General features: G+C 35.2%; 1 protein-coding gene and 1 long non-coding RNA gene across 6 annotated transcripts in view; both read right to left on the reverse strand.

Annotated features, from left to right (window-relative positions):
• PLCL1 (phospholipase C like 1 (inactive)) overlaps positions 1–17,865 on the reverse strand; it is a 388,297-nt gene that overhangs the window by 82,110 nt on the left and 288,322 nt on the right. The window lies entirely within an intron of this gene.
• On the reverse strand, positions 10,005–16,314 carry LOC309631273. The gene is made up of 2 exons (XR_014246168.1): positions 14,165–16,314; positions 10,005–13,807 (listed from the first exon to the last, which is right to left on the reverse strand). It is a non-coding gene; the product is annotated as an uncharacterized lncRNA (long non-coding RNA).

Consider the following 17,865-nt stretch of genomic DNA (forward strand, 5'->3'; position numbering starts at 1 on the left):
TACCTATATCTAAAGTATCCTGTCCAATGCGTCTATGCCCAAATCCACAACCGTGCCTGGCAGTTTGGCAGTCTGGAAAAAACCCAGCCCCCGACACAAGGCCTAACTCTTCCCACAAAACTCCAGGAGTTGGGAATGGTGGTATCGTCACTACATCTGTTGCCTTCAAGTTTCAAGTAAGGGAAAGTTGCAACTGTAGAATTACACCATTTTTTCACATTGAAATTTCCAAAGTTATTTTCTCACAGTAAACTCAAATTACTTAATGCAAAGTCACAAACAGATGATGTCACTTACTTATGATGAGCACCATGTGACCCACCTGATGTCATTGTGTGGGGCAGTGGGGGTGGAGGTCCTGATGGGCATTGCTGAGAAGCGGCTGAAGCCTGACCCAAGCTCTGTGAACCACGGGCTCTCCCTGGTGGCTCTCACTAAGCCTAGCCGGTAAGAAGCTGAATTTTCTTATCCATAAAGAAAAGTGTTCATTCTCTACACCATCTTATAATTCAAGAGGATTAATTAAAGGCAATGTGTGAAGTTATTCATGCACATATCTCTCGCCAAATTAAGTTTTATGTCTGTATTTAACATTACATTTCATTTATAAAAGGTGATCCATTTAATAAAATGCACTAAAGCCACCCCTTTAGGAAATCTACTCCACTGTGTACATACCATGGCTGTGTTATGAAATTCACTGAATTATAGGAAGCCAGAGACCCTCTAAATGTTCTTTTAAATGACATCTCTTAAATGACCCTCCTCACTTGAAAACAAAAATTGTTGATTTTCTAAAGGCAAAGATGGAATAAAATGTAGAGTCTATTTCAGCGTGGGTTCTTAGTACCTTTGATTTGTTTTGTTTAACGGAGGAAGCTTCCTGCTGTGCTATATCTCACTGCAATCATTCACTCATTAGAATTCATTAAGACATTACTCTAAATAAAAGTGATTATCTCAAGTTCTTCGGCTGCATGGTTTCTACCCAGTTAGGGTTTTTCTGCAAGTATGATTCTCATCATGCATGTTCCATGCATTAGTTCCAAATACAGCATTCACTTATGCAAAGATTAACTGAACACATACTATGTGCTAGACAACATCCCAGTGATTAGTTCTTTAAAAATTCTTAATCCCAACACTAATGGCACCTGGAATAAATGCTTTCTTTCCATCACACTTTTTATGCACAGGTTTTTATAACTGATGAAATTTGTAAGTAGAATAATGACAAAATCTTCAAATTTAATAAATCAAGCAAAGCATATAACAAATGCTTTTAAATAAATAAAAACAGCTTTAAATAACATTGAGGATGTTTGAGAACCAAAACCACAAAGAGGCACAAGAGCTGGTGAGGTGATATTTAAAAGGGAGTACTAGTAATTAAGTACAGTTAAGTTACATCTTTACCACTAGGGCATTTATCTAGATACTTAAAATTGGACAAGAAAAAAATTAAGCTTTGAAATGTTCAAAATCTATAAAGGTCTTAGTTAAAATAATTTTTAAATTATTGCCACTTAACAAGAAAACAAATATGGTTTTCACATGGAGCTATACTATAATTTTATGCCATGAGAAAAAATCTTAAATTACATAGCCCTACCTGTGACTCCATTATTCCCAGATGTGCTAGAAAGACCTTGCCACTAACAGTGTGGCTAGTAAGAGTTTGCTGCAGGAACCCAGAAGATGGCATCAGTGGGTTTAGTCACACCAAAGTCCTGTTGCCATGTTCTCCTAGTAACTGCTAATAGTCAGACTGCAAAGCACATTATTAACCACAAGAGTACTGGATTTTTAATAGGTTAACATTTTTATAATGCCTCCTAAAATAACTGGAATAGCAAAATCAAGGTTAAGGAGTCACATTCTATCAGTTTCATTTTGCGACAAGAGGCTTCTTTATTCTCTAGAGCATAATGTTTGGCACAGACTAAAAAGGCTTTGGTTTGAAATTTTTAACAAAACTGGGAAGAAACCAACTCAAAGGAATGGTAAGAATAACAGTAAATCATACCAAAGTATCCTTTCTGGATCACAATTTCAGGAACACTATATCCTGATTTATATATTTTAAATGTTATTTATGATGTTTGTTCAACAACAGTGGACTAAAGGTGAAGAATTACCTCTGCTTGAACTTTTTTCTATATACTTTCATCTCTGTGATTCATTCAAGAGGCAAAAATCATAAACCTAATGAAAAATCTCTGACTTTCATTGCAGATCAATGCTCATAGGTAAAATCAAAGACTATTTACCTGTTTGGAATTTTTTTCACCTGTACAGAAATTAAGTCCATATAGGTGAGGAGATCTGGCCACAGAGGAAACCAGGTCGATATTGACTTTGGAAGCCCATGTCTCCAGACGTCCGATCATTCTATTGTGCCATTGATTCTTGCCATTTCTGTTTTCCCCACAGAATGAGGGCACAAACCCTGCTATTGTTTATTGTGAAACCTCACTAACTGATGGACTTTCTATTTTCAACTCTTATTTCCCCGCAAGTCCACGAGCATAGATGTTCCTTTATAGTGTCAACTGCCTTCTTGGGAAAGGGCTTGTTTCTCACTTAAATCTCACCAATCTCCTCTTGCATCTTTCACAGTCCACTACTTTGTATACAGTAGTGGTACAAGGTACATCAACATTCCCATTTTTCTAGTCAAAAACATGATGTTTTCAGCTAATCCAATTGCTACATGAAATGCGTGGTTTTGCTTATTGTAAGTCCCAGGAGAATATGGTACAGTACCGTGTCTTAGCAGCTCCAATATGAATAAAATGAAGTGGACACAAATAAAGGTCATCTGACAATTATTCAGTGGCTTCTGAAGAATGACATGCTGCTATCAATCCTATTCCTCTAAGACAGATGTCCACCTCACACTCAAAAACACTACATTTAAAATTTATCAGTAGCCTGTGCAACTCTCAGCAGAGGTGCCAAGAACCAAGTGGGCCTAGAAACTGAGATATGATTCTGTCCTTCGTCACAAGACTCCCTACACAGCAGGCTCAGGAATCCTGGCTGAACTTATGCCAGAGCCTACTTTGTTGTTTCTGGTGTGAGGATTAATCAGAGGTGCTCTTTATAGAAGGCAACATGTCATGGAACCTATAAAAAGAAAGTCTGTAATGAAGAATATGTAAATGTATGCTTTTATTTTTTTTTTAAGATTTTTTTTGATGTAGACCATTTTTAAAGTCTTTATTGAATTTGTTACAATATTGCTTCCGTTTTATGTTTTGGCTTTTTGGCCGTGAGGCATGTGGGATCTCAGCTCCCCGACCAAGGATTGAACCTACACCCCATGCATTGAAAGATGAAGTCTTAACCACTGGACCGCCAGGGAAGTCCCAATGTATGCTTTTAATACCTATCTTGCTAACACGTCTCTTTCAGTGTATTGTTGTAGAGATTAAATAGAATGCCCTAATTATTTCGTAGGTATAACTGTATAATTAATGCTTAATTAGGGCATCCATCAGAAATTGATATATGATTAGGGAGGCGTTCAAACCTATACATAATTTTTTTTTCATTCCAATTAACGTTGCACATTTACTTAAACTACATTATCTGAAAAATTAAAATATCAATAGGAATGGAACATTATTAAATATAGTTCATTTTAAAAATGTTCCTGAAAAAATTTTGCATTTTCCTTTGTGTGCTAAATAACCAGTTCACAGAATAGTTTCTGCTTCATTTTGACTTTTCAATTTTTAATGGTAATATTTACCATCAAATATGAGGCACCAACATATTATTTACATTGATTTCAGTCACTTTGGAATTTAAACGTATTCTCCAGTCATCTAAATTTGAATAAAACATATTTAAAACTGAAAAGGAAATGCCCAATATGTTTCAACACTATGTGAGTTCTACCATTTGTTATCGTAGGGTGTTATTGGAGCTGAGTTTCAGAAACAGATGTGATTTATAAAAATAAAATCATGTAGAATTTGAAAGTTTCTAGGAGAGTAGATCTTAAAAGTTCTCATCACAAGAAAAACAAATTTTAAATATGTGTGGTGACAGATGTTAACTAAACTTATTCTGGTAATTATTTCACAATATATAAATATATCAGATCATTATGTTGTACACCTAAAACAAATACCATGTTATGTGTCAATTAAATCTCAATTTTAAAAAAGAAAATCATTCAGAGTTATATTAGCTTAAGTGGAAATAAGGTTATAGTCAGCCTTGCTACAGAGCATAAAGATGAATTAATGAAATAGAATTTGAAAAATGGTCAAATTCCAGGAATTCATGATTTTCTGTGCAACATTTGTTAAGGACGAGATTTCAGACTATATACATCATTTATAAATTCCAATTGGGGTAAATATAAAATATATAACTATTAGTGGTATTTCTTAGAGATAGAATCAGTGCCACTGTACTATATAGAAATAAACATGTTTTGGTTTCTCATTAAGAGAAAAAAATCTTACAAGAGATTTAAAAACAATAAATTTACTTTATAAAAACATCTTGTAAATGTGTGTGACTCGGGACATGAAGATTAAATGTCAATTTTATAAAAGTATAATTCTATTGAAACCTAAAATACAATTCATTTGTAGTCTAAATCCATTTTTCTCTACACTCAGGGAAGTCTAGTCTACCACTTAATAAATAAATGTATATCTTAACTAATGGACCATTTCTTGCATTTGCATTAAGTTTTACAGATTCTAAAATTTATACTTAAGTTATTTTAAGCTTCCCAGTTGAATATTCCTTGTGTAATAGATCCCTAAGAGCAATCTCTAAACTTTGTATAAGGTAGATCCCTGAATCACATGTAAAATAGAATGTCAATTCTCTGACCCAATGCAATGTAAAAACACATCCTTAATATTTTTTTCTCTTATGATAATAATAGAATATGTGGTTTCAGTACTTGTTACCACAGAGATGTAAAATCTTTGACTCAAATACCCAGCTTGACTTGAAAATCAAGATGAATCTGATTAAAGGTTTCAAGTTTTATCCATAACTTCTGGAATGGGTTAGTAGCAACTAACACTTTAATCCTTACTGTATTACCTCTCTTTAACTGAATATCGGCATCTGTCCATGTACAACAAACAGATGGCAGAACTCAGAGAATGTGTATTCTCAGCACAGAGACTCATTTAGGGTGAAGGCTCCCTGATACCCAGTGAAGGCTCCCTGGTCAAAGCAGAAACAAATCTATTGTCTGAATTTAGAAAAATGTAAAAGGAAAGTATGTAAGGACTGTTTTTATTTGAGATAATAAAACTCAAAAGTCCATAAACACCTTACTTATAGAAATTACTGAAATAATTAAATTTCTTCTCCCCACAGCATTGGGTTGGGGACTAATGGATTTTAGTGTCACGATCACCACCTACTTGTATGACTTTGTGACAGGCAAAAAGATCTATATCTATTGTTCTTATTTATCAGAATAATATAATTTCTGCCTAATTCATACAGCTATCTCAAGGATCAAAGGAAATAAAGCATGCTAAAGCATTTTGAAAAGCATAAAACTCCAAAACAGTGAATTATAGATCCATCTTACTTATTAATATAAGTAAAATATGGCAATATATTAAAAGAGTAATCAATTTTTCAAAAAGTCAGGTTTATTCCAGGGATATAAGAATGTATCAACATTAAGCAAGCCATCAATGTAATTCAATAAATAAATAGATTAAAAGAGAAAAACAATATGTTCCTACCTATAAATTCCTCAAAGGCAATAAACATTAATTCCAAGAAAACTTTCAATAAACTGAGAAAAGAAGATAACTTCCTTCACATGATCAAAATCCTATTTCAGAATCCTAAAGGAAACATCATACCAACTGGTAAAGATTTAGAAGAATTCCCATTAAAATAATAAATGGAAACAAAAGGCTACTATATTACTCTATATTTTAACATAATTCTAGGTACTTAAGCCAAAGCAATAAGGCAAGGATAAGAAATTAAGCATAAAATATTGTAAAGAAGGTGAAAGATCATGACTAGTTGTGGAGAAGATAATTATTTACCTAGAAAATTCAAAATGATCAACTGAAAATTATTAGAAATAATAAAACTGATGGTGGCAAATAAAATGTTAATGTAAAAAAATTAATAGCTGTCTTATACAATAATCTGCTTCTAAATGTAATGGCAGGGATGGGTAGAAGTGAGAGGAACACATTCAAATTAACAACAGATATTGTAAACAAGCCAAGAATAAATTTAACAAGATATGTGCAAAAATTATATATAGAATTTTATTTCATTTAAAGTTGAAAAAGAAGGATCAAATAAATGAAAACATAAAAGTTGCTGGAAAGATAATATTGGTAAAACTCAAATTCTCCACTAAGCGGTAGACAAATACAATGAAATTCTGATGAAAAGCCCAGTGGGATTGTTTCAAGGGGTGGGGTGGAAGTGGCATTTCAAATAACGAAGGAAACAATATATTATTCAATTATTAGTGTTGAAAAATTCACTATTCATTTGAACAAAAAATATAAGTAGATTTCTGTTTCATGCCAGGCCAAAAAATTATTTTAGATGGATTAAAGATGAAATAAAGCATGGAAGTACTAGAAAAGATTTAACCATGTATTTCTATAGTTTTGGGGTGGGGAAGATTTCTTCTTAACAAATAAATCAAGGCCACAAGCCATAGAGGAAAAGACTGATGGAAATGAGCACATAAAAACTTAAAACTTTGTCCAAATTTTTAAAAAAATCTCAAACTGAAAAATATTTGATATATATTTCTTGATTTATAAAAAGTGTTCGCAAACTAATTTTGGAAAAGACAAATCACAAAATTATACAACTGCTTCAAAATTAATGAAAAGATGCTCAAACACAAATACTTACAGGTACTATAAACACACAAATAAAATTATTACTTTTGCATATCAAATTATCAAAGGTTAAAAAATGTGAGGTTATGGGGAAATGGGAATTTTGTTAAATATAAAATAGTACAACTTTTTCAGAAGGCAATGTGATAATATGTTTTAAAATGTTAAAGATGTGTCTACTTTGATCCAGCAATATCATTTTTGAGACTTTATCTTAAGGAAATATTTGAACAAATGGGCAAAGATATAAGTACATGGCAGGGACTTCCCTGGCAGTCCAGGGGTTAAGACTTTGCCTTCCAAGCCAGGCGGTATGGGTTCGATCCCTGGTCGGGGAGCTAAGATCCCACATGCCTCACGGCCAAAAAACCAAAACATAAAACAAAAGCAATATTGTAACAAATTCAATAAAGGCTTTTAAAATGGTCCCCATAAAAAAAATCTTAAAAAAAAAGTACATGTCAGTTCAGTGCTACTCTGTCAGTAATATTAAAAAAATTAGAAATAAACTAAACACTTATCCCCAGTAAGGACTGGCAAAATAAATTATGGTACATTCATGCAAAAAGACTCTATGAAGCTCTTATAATGGATGACATAGATCTATAAATCTTAAATCTTATAAATCTTATAATCTGTGTGTGTGTATGTGTGTGTGTATATGTGTCCTTAAAAAATAGATAATATAAAAGACTACATATTATGAGACCTCATCATTTATATATAACAAATCTGTAAGGATATATTCCAACTGGTAATAGTGGTTATTTCTAGGGGAAAAGAAGCAGAATTATGAAATTAGTTTTCTCTGTTTTGCTCAAATTACTTAAAATTAACATATATTAATATATATTATGAGAAAACATATTAAAGATATTTCCATAGCATTAGTTCCATAATTACCTCATTAGTTATCTGAAAGTTGCAGTTTATAGAGATAATGATATATATCTTTAAAGACTTAACTTGAGGCATAAAGTACATTAGCTTATTTTATTAAAATAATATTTTAAAATATTAAAATAACTAATGTTATTTCAGTTAAATACAAAACTTTAAATATTTACTATTCTTGGGACAGGTCAATGTATCTCTATTACAGTATGACAAAATATCCCCTAAATATCATAAGTCTTTGATTTGGAAATTATTTTAGACTCTTACACTTTAGAATTATTGACTTTAATTAGCTTGGTGAAAAGAATGTCCAAAGCACAATTCAATTTTGTAGCATATCTGTAAATTTAACCTCATGAGTACTTAAACAATCAATTTAAATGAAAATGTATAGTATATCTCCTTTGGAATCAAACTTTTGCTACCTCTAAGCTTTGAGAATAGATATAAGCAGATGAATGGTCCCAGAGGAAGAAAAGGAGATTAAACTCAGATTTCCTGACTAGTTGTTTAAATCAATTTGATTTCAATTAAATGCACTCCACTGATAATGAGATTTAAATCTGTTGTGTTAAATTAGGACTTAAATATGCTTCAGAGAAATTGGATTCAGTAAGAATTCCATATAGGTTACAAGAACTTTAATCTTTCAGAGAACACATCCTAATTATCAAAATTTCAACAATTTTCATTAAATAAAAAGTGTAGGCTTAAAAGTTCTTCCCTGGTAGCCTTGGCCTAATCCTCTATTTTCATGTCCAGATATGAATCCCAAATTTGCCTTTGTGTTCTGTCCTCAACACACTCCCAAGTCTTTCTTTGGAAAACATATTGTAGTGCCCAAAAAGTGTCTTTCATTGTCTCCTAATCCACATTTCTTTATTGCTTTAATTATAGCTATAGAGTCCCTTCTTTAACAGAGGTTTCTTATCTAAATTCAACTAACCCCAATTCACAGAGTTGTTTTTGTCCATCTTTGCCACTTAGAACACTCTTCTACCAACTATACTTAACTCTCTACATTTAACTTGTGAATCTTAGGAAATTTAACTAATGAACCCAATATTCTACCTTGAATGTTACTTAAAATAGCAAATATTTTTCTGAATCATTTTTACACTTTCAGGAAAAATAATGGTTGTCAATAAGTTAAAATACACTAAATCTGCTCAATTACCACCAGGATGGTTGCCTCATGAGAATATAATCTGCAGTATGAGAATATAATCAGAAGAAACAACAAGCAGTGTAACTAGAATAAAAATGCTCTCATATCCCTTGTAAATCTGAGCCAAATTCAGTTGAGATACTAACAGTCAATTACGGTGCATATTCCTAAGCATTGGCTCACTGTTTTAAAAAACTGCCAGGTGGCTTGCTTTCTTGGCACTGAGAGAAGTTTATAAAACCTTATGAAATTTGAGATAGACCTGCTCATCTTAGCAGTTTTAAAAATGGGATGATCATCACAGCCTTTTATAGGACTATAAATTAACACATACTGATCTCTAGGCTATCAATTTGTCTGAACACAAAGATATTTAAAACACAACTTGAATTGTGTGGGGTTTTTTGTTGTTGTTATATAAGGTCATTAGTTTTACTAAAAAGCTTTGAATTCCCATTTGTTGATGAAACTGACTGGCACACCCCTGAGAGGCTACATTTCTAATACATCTACTAATGTTCTCTGAAAAGGATAAGATATTTTATCCCAGGGAGTGTGAATCCCATCGTGAAGAAATAAAAGAAAAATATTCACATTACGGATTCTTCTTTAGTACTTAATCATAAAAGGATCATGGGCAACATGGTTTCCAAGCCATGCTGGGTCAGTTAAATTAAACTTGTTTCAAAATAAAGTTTCATCTCTTAGATCTCATTTCTATTGTCAGTAAAAGAACATTAAAGTCATGTATTACTATAAAACTGGTAGAAGGACAGAAGTAAAATACTTAATGAAACCATTTATAATCTATAACCCTTTTCTTAAAACAGCATTTCTAGTAAACACTTCACAATGAAAAGGCATAGCAATTTACAAATAGCTTAATCTCTGATTAATCTCTTAGAAAAAGAAACTTGATACCACAACATATTTAAATTTAATCAGTAGTACTATCAGGAAAGCTTGTAAAGAATTAAAAAGTAGATCCATAATGAATTCACTACATTTACTTTCATATTATCATCACTAGGTGGTTTCTTTTTTTTTTTTTTAATTAATTAATTAATTAATTAATTTATTTATTTATTTATTTATTTTTTGGTTGTGTTGGGTCTTCGTTTCTGTGCGAGGGCTTTCTCTAGTTGGGGCAAGCGGGGGCCACTCTTCATCACGGTGCGCAGGCCTTTCACTATTGCGGCTTCTCTTGTTGCAGAGCACAGGCTCCAGATGCGCAGGCTCAGCAGTTGTGGCTCACGTGCCTAGTTGCTCCGGCATGTGGGATCTTCCCAGACCAGGGCTCGAACCCGTGTCCCATGCATTGGCAGGCAGATTCTCAACCACTGTGCCACCGGGGAAGCCCTAGGTGGTTTCTTAATAGTAATTTTATAAACTGAAAGAGAGTGACAGCTAGTCCTACTCTGAGATTAACTAAATTCATTATTCGTTTAAAAACCTCCAAGTAAAATCACTTTATATTCATAAATGAAAATCAAAATAAGGAGAGTAAGAGCATCTGACGTTTTTAAGAAGTTTTATACTTTGCAAAGGGCTTCCACATTTGTTTTCTCATGAAATCGCCACAAGATTTTAAAGGTGAGAAAATCCAAGATACAAAAGGACTGAATGACTTGCCAAAAACATGTAAATCAGTGGCAGAGTTGAACTCCAAATCAGACAGTCCTATTCCTGATTGAATTTTTTTCTATAAACTCACATTACCTCTCCATTTTACTGCTCTACTTTTCTGCGTATTTTCTCACCCCTTCACCATGGTAAGGAATGCAAGTTTTACAACTCTAGCTATTTTCTCTCACCCAATGTTGAATAAAGGGGACTGTCACTTTACTAGTTATCTCCTCCCAACTGTGCTATTTTACTTGGCAAAAATGCCCCTCAAGAAGAAAGACCACAAAAAGAGGATACAGTATGGAAGATAATTTTAGAATATTTTAAATTCTTTCAACATAAATTTATGGAGCCCCAATTTAGTGTCAGGCACTCATCCAGGTGAGTAGGTACGCACTCAGCTGGGTAATAGGTGTATCATAATGTCACTTGTAGTAGAAAGATATGTTAAAGAATAATCTCATAAACATATTATTAAAAATTATAAGAAATGCTCTGAAAGAAAGTATTTTAGGTACAGGGGCTAACTTAGATTGGAGTGGGGTCCTACAAGTCCCCTGAGGAACTGGCATTTAAACTAGGGAAATTGCCAGGCAAATAGAGTGGGAAGAATATTCTATGCAGAAGAAATAACATGGGAAGATCTTGAGGTAACCATAGTAATGCAGACCAGTGTAGCAAATGAGAGAAGAGGGGGGAAAAAAAATGAAGCTGGAGAGGCAAGCAGAAGGCAAATCAGATGAGGCTGTGAAAGCCATTTCTGAAAAAATCTGGAGTTTATTCCATTGAGATTTTAAGCCAGAAAGGTGAAAGTTCGTACATTGAAAATATCTCTAGCTGCTGGATAACGAATCTGGGGACACAGAACTATTAAGGGAGCGATCCCTTAGATGGTGATTGCAGGAGATCCAAGTATACTAAATGGGGTGGGAATAAGAGAGAAGTGGGTTTTTTGAGGACTTACTGGAACTGAAATGGGAAATGGGGAAAGGAAGAAGGGATTACCACAAATGACCCCCAGATCTCTGGTTTGAGCAGTGGAGGGATTGGAGGAGCCATTTGTAGAAATAAAAAAAGAGCAGATTTGTGAGTGGCTCTGGAGGTGTTGAGAATGCAGTTGCAAAAAGAGAACTAGACCTCAGGATAGAAATGTGGGTTCAACATAAATTTGGCAATTGGGAACTGTCAAGTTAATTGTGGTATCTGAAGCCATAGAACTGGATGAAATAACTTAAGGGAGAAAGGCAAAATAAAAAGAGAAGCATATCTAGCACTGACCTTTGGGAAAGTATATTTTGAGATCAGTTACAAAGGAGATGGATAATGAAAGCCAAAGCAGTAGGAGGAAGCCAGAAGAGTATGTTGTCATGACAGCCAAGAAAAGAGAACATTGCAAGAAGGAAGGGGTGGTCAGCTGTGGTGAATGTTAGGAAGAAGTCTAGTAAGATGAAAAGAGATGTCCAGGGACTTCCCTGGTGGTGCAATGGTTAAGAATCTGCCTGCCAATGCAGGGGGACACGGGTTTGAGCCCTGGTCCAGGAAGACCCCACATGCCGCGAAGCAACTAAGCCCGTGCGCCACAACTACTGAGCCTGTGCTCTAGAGCCCATGTGCCACAACTACTGAGCCCACGTGCCACAACTACTGAAACCCGCACGCCTAGAGCCCGTGCTCTACAGCAAGAGAAGCCACCGCAATGAGAAGCCTGCACACCGCAGCGAAGAGTAGCCCCCGCTCGCCGCAACTAGAGAAAGCCCACGTGCAACAACGAAGACCCAACACAGCCATAAATAAATAAATAAATAAATAAGCATTAAATAAAAGAAAAGAGATGTCCACTAGATTTGATAACACGAATGCTATTGGTGGTCTTAGAATGAGCAGCATCAGCGGAGTGGTGAAGCAGTGGATATAGAGAATAGAAAGCAGTAGATTGAAGAATTAATGTGTAGAGAACACAAAACTTTGGCTGAGGAAGGGAGTTGAGAGAAAGAGCAATGGCTGGAGAGAGATATGAATCAAAGAGGTTTTAAATATGTTTTTGCTATTGTACCAAGGGGAAAGAAAGACAGAGCAACTGAAGATAAGGACAACGGGGTGTGGGAAGGATAACTGAGAAGAGGGATAGAAAGAGATCCAGGGCTCATGTGGAGAAAATAGCTTTAATAATAGAAATTATAGCAGGAAAGAAAAAGAGGATGAGTGCAAAAATATTAGATGAGAGGGATGAGTGGTGGTAAAATAAGGGAAGTCCCACCTGGTGCCTCTATTTTATCTCTAAAGAATAAGGCACAGTCATTTGTTGAGGATAGAGAAGGAGATAAGGAAAATCAGAGGTCTGACAAGAGCAGAAACAGTCTTGGGTTGTTTTTGCTGGCTCATCCTCCATTCACCCTCCTATTCCTCAGGGAATCACCTTTCCCCACTCACAGTCTATGGTCTAGAGATGGAACTGATGCTCCACTCCCTTCCCCTTCAACCTAGATCCTGGGGGTGGTTTTGCCCAGGTCTGCTCAACTGAAGCATTCACCACTCTTGCATTAATCATTGTTTCAACCCAGTGAAACCCAATCGCAGAACTTTTGATGAAACCACTGGGAAAAAAGAAGCCCCAGGGAAAGAAGCACACTTTTTCCTCTAGGGCTCCTAACATGGGGGGATGTAAGTCTGGAACTACTGGCACCCAACTTTATCTCATTTGGGAAGAAAACCTGAGGAACACAGAACTAAAACATAGAAAGAAAAAAGGCTCCTGATAACTTTTTCTTGCTCTAGATTCAGCTAGATACTCCCAGACATCAGTATCTGAGCCAATATCCCTCTCTACTTGAGAGAATATGAGTATATGATTTGGGTAATATTAATCCCTGTGGCAAGTCAGAGAATAACTTACTAGAAGAATGATTGTCAGGCATTGTTGAGGTTCGATTTGGCTTCTAGTTGTCATGAATTTGTGGTGAAATCAGTAACCTTAGGATTTCCACTAGATAAATGAAATTCTTTGAAATTTTCAGTCATAATACCTAACACTTTGATATTTAATGTAATTAGCAATTTGATATAATCACTACTATTATGTAATAGACACGCTATTTAAAAAAAAAGTAATATAAGAGAATGAGAAAGCAAGCTAAAGACTGGGAGAAAATATTTGTAAAAGACACATTTGAAATAGGGCTGTTATCCAAAATACACAAAGAACACTTCAAAGTCAACAATAAGAAAACAAACAGGGCTTCGCTGGTGGCGCAGTGGTTGAGAATCTGCCTGCCAATGCAGGGCACACGGGTTCGAGCCCTGGTCTGGGAAGATCCCACATGCCGCGGAGCAACTAGGCCCGTGAGCCACAATTACTGAGCCTGCGCGTCTGGAGCCTGTGCTCCGCAACAAGAGAGGCCGCGATAGTGAGAGGCCCGTGCACCGCGATGAAGAGTGGCCCCCGCTTGCCACAACTAGAGGAAGCCCTCGCACAGAAACGAAGACCCAACACAGCCATAATTAAATAAATAAATTAATTAAAAAAAAAAAAGATAAACTTCCCAACTTGACAAATTTATAATTATAAAAAAAAAAAAAAAGAAAACAAACAAACCTATTAAAAAATGGACCAAAGACCTTCACAGACATCTCATCAAAGAAGATATACAGATGAAAAGTAAGATGTTTCACATTATATATCATCAGGAAAATGCAAATTAAAACAGCAATGAGATAGCACAACACACCAATTAGAATGGCCAAAATGCAGAATACTGACAACACCAAATGCTGACAAGGATGTGGAGCAACAGGAACTCTCACTCATTGCTGGTGGAATGCAAAATGGTACAACTACTTTGGAAGACAGTTTGGTGGTTTCTTAAAAAGCTAAGCATAATCTTACCATATGATCCAGCAATCACACTCCTTGGTATTTATCCAAAGGAGCTGAAAACTTATATCTACACAAAAACCTACACATGAATGTTTATATTAGCTTTATTCATAGTTGCCCAAGTTTGGAAGCAACCAAGATATCTTTCAGTAGGTGAATAGATAAACTGTGATACATCCAGACAATGGAATATTATTCAGTGCTAAAAAGAAATGAGCTATCAGGCCATGAAAAGACATGGAGGAACCTGAAATGCATATTACTAAGTGAAAGAAGTCAATGAGAAAACACTCCATACTGTATGATTCCAACTATATGACATTCTGGAAAAGGCAAATTAGGAAGACAGTAAAAAGATCAGTGGTTCTCAGGGGTTGAGGTTGGGGGAGGGATGAATAGACAGAGCACAGAAGATGTTTAGGGAAGTGAAAATACTCTGTATGATACTATAACAGTGTATACATGTCCTTATACATTTGTCCAAACCCATAGAATGTATAACACCAAGAGTGAACCCTAAGGTAAACTCTGGATTTTGAGTGATAATGATGTGTCAATGTAGGTTTATAGATTGTGACATATATACGACTCTGGTGAGGGATGTTGGTAATGGAGGAGGCTGTACATGTATGGGGGCAAGGGGTATATGGGAAATCATTGTACATTCCTTTTAATTTTATTGTGTAACAGTCTTTCCCTTGTCTAAAGTTTAAATTAAAGACATTCAGGGGCTTCCCTGGTGGCGCAGTGATTAAGAATCTGCCTGCCAATGCAGGGGACACGGGTTCGAGCCCTGGTCCGGGAAGCTCTCACATGCCGCAGAGCAACTAAGCCCGTGTGCCACAACTACTGAGCCTGCGCTCTAGAGCCCATGAGCCACAACTACTGAAGCCCTCGCACCTAGAGCCCATGCTCCGCAACAAGAGAAGACACTGCAATGAGAGTAGCCCCCGCTCACCGCAACTAGAGGAAGCCCACGTGCAGCAACGAAGACCCAACACAGTCATAAATAAATAAAATTTTAAAAAATAAAATAAAATATAAAGACATTCAACTTAAATGTAAAAAGGATGTAACATAAGATCACTCAGTGTCTTAACAACATCTAAACTGGCAAAAGATGAATTAAGAGGATGGCTTTCTTCTACATTTGTATCCAAGATGAGTCAGAGACCTATATTTGCCTGCAGTTTAACTAAGGGAAAACAGGCCCTATAAATTCTATTAAATTATTTAACAGCCACAAACAGATGCAATAATTCATTGTCAGTGAAACAAATAATTTTCTCTCTTCTCTGTCAATGCCAATAAAGCAAACATTCGCAGGTGCTCAATCAGCATCCTTGCATAAAGCCAAACAATACAACCCTTTTATGAATGACAAAGGAAACACAAACAGGGTGACAAGATAATGAGTCATTCACAAGCCAGATATTTGGAGAAGTTTTTTTTTAAAAAACCAATCTGAAGAATATGGGGAAAAAATTTTTTACCAAGATTCTAAATATAAAAGTCATTTCACTGAATTGACATTTATCAAGCAATTATTGGAGAGAATTCTGTAAGAAAAAGATTATCAAGATTTGAAATAGCTTTTTCTGACTTTCTTATTCATGTGGACTGGACAAGTGATTAGCCTTACCAATCCTGGGTTGAGAGTATGCTCGGACTAAAGTCATTTTCTAAACTGAAGAAAGAAGTTTTCTAAAGAAGTTTCCTGTAAAGGTTTTCTGGCAAGGTGATACCTAAACCAATCCAGAGAGGACTACCACAGAAGATGCAAAATTTCTCTCTATACTAGTCTTACACCCTAAAAATTTTTTCTCATTCCTTCAAATGATGAGAGAGTGCTTCTCTCTGTTCTAATCTTAGAGGATTTGCACTATTTACAATAGCCAGGTCATGGAAGCAACCTAAATGCCCATCAACAGACGAATGGATAAAGAAGATGTGGTACATATATACAATGGAATATTACTCAGCCATAAAAAGGAACAAAATTGAGTCATTTGTTGAGACGTGGATGGATCTAGAGACTGTCATACAGAGTGAAGTAAGTCAGAAAGAGAAAAACAAATATCGTATATTAATGCATGTATGCGGAACCTAGAAAAATGGTACAGATGAGCCAGTTTGCAGGGCAGAAGTTGAGACACAGATGTAGAGAATGGACATATGGACACCAAGGGGGGAAAACTGCGGTGGGGTGGGGATGGTGGTGTGCTGAATTGGGCGATTGGGATTGACATGTATACACTGATGTGTATAAAACTGATGCCTAATAAGAACCTGCAGTATAAAAAAACAAACAAAACAACTAATACTAAACTTTCATTGGGTTATTTGTATGGAAATATGTTAATATAAATGTTTCAGACATTACATGAAATTTCTAAAAATCTTATATTTGTATTTGTATGGAAATATGTATGGAAATATGTCAATATAAATGTTTCAGACATTACATGAAATTTCTAAAAATCATATTTGTATTTGTATGGAAATATGTATGGAAATATGTTAATATAAATGTTTCAGACATTACATGAAATTTCTAAAAATCATATTTGTATTTGTATGGAAATATGTATGGAAATATGTTAATATAAATGTTTCAGGCATTACATGAAATTTCTAAAAATCTTATATTTGTACTTGTATGGAAATATGTATGGAAATATGTTAATATAAATGTTTCAGACATTAATCTTAGAGGATTTGGAGCATTCCACTATTCCCACAGTGCAGGGTGTACATAATATGTGCATGTGCATCTGCATTCTTAAAGAAGAAATCTTTGCTGCCTCCCTCCAGTCTTCTATGTTGCATTTCTAGTTTCTAGTCTTGTGTTTTCTTGCTATCACTATGCTGTTTTGCCCCCTGATTTGGGGGCTTCTGTGGAGCTCTGTTAATTCACGTCCACAGGCAAATCTATCCATCTAAAGTATGCTACTGATCATGTCAAATATCCTCCAGGTGGGTAGACTAGAGGGGAAACAACGTTTCAGTGTCTTCTGTGTGTCATAGAGAAACTGGTGCTGGTCTCTGGGCCAGAAAGAAATCTGCCCAGCCCGTTAATGATTCTGCCTCCATAATCTTCCCCATACCAGACAGTCGCCTGCAATTATTTGTTCCAACAATTCACATGCCTGAGGACAAATGTGTGCTCTTTTGTCTGCAAAATATAAAGACTTTCATTCAGTCTTTGCTTCAAATTAGTTACAATCTTACAGAAGAAAAGTACAGTCTTAAATGAGTCACCAATAATAATTAACATAATTTTGGTATATTTTGTCAAGACTAGGATAGTACTCTCCTTTTGGCTCAGGAAACAAATTTTGCTTAAATTTTCAAACATAAGACTATGAAAATGATGAGGTTGGCAGGAATCAATAGCTTCCTAGATTTTGTAGTCAAAT

Source organism: Balaenoptera borealis, assembly GCF_965194805.1.
Source record: "Balaenoptera borealis genome assembly, chromosome: 6".
NCBI lineage: Eukaryota > Metazoa > Chordata > Mammalia > Artiodactyla > Balaenopteridae > Balaenoptera > Balaenoptera borealis.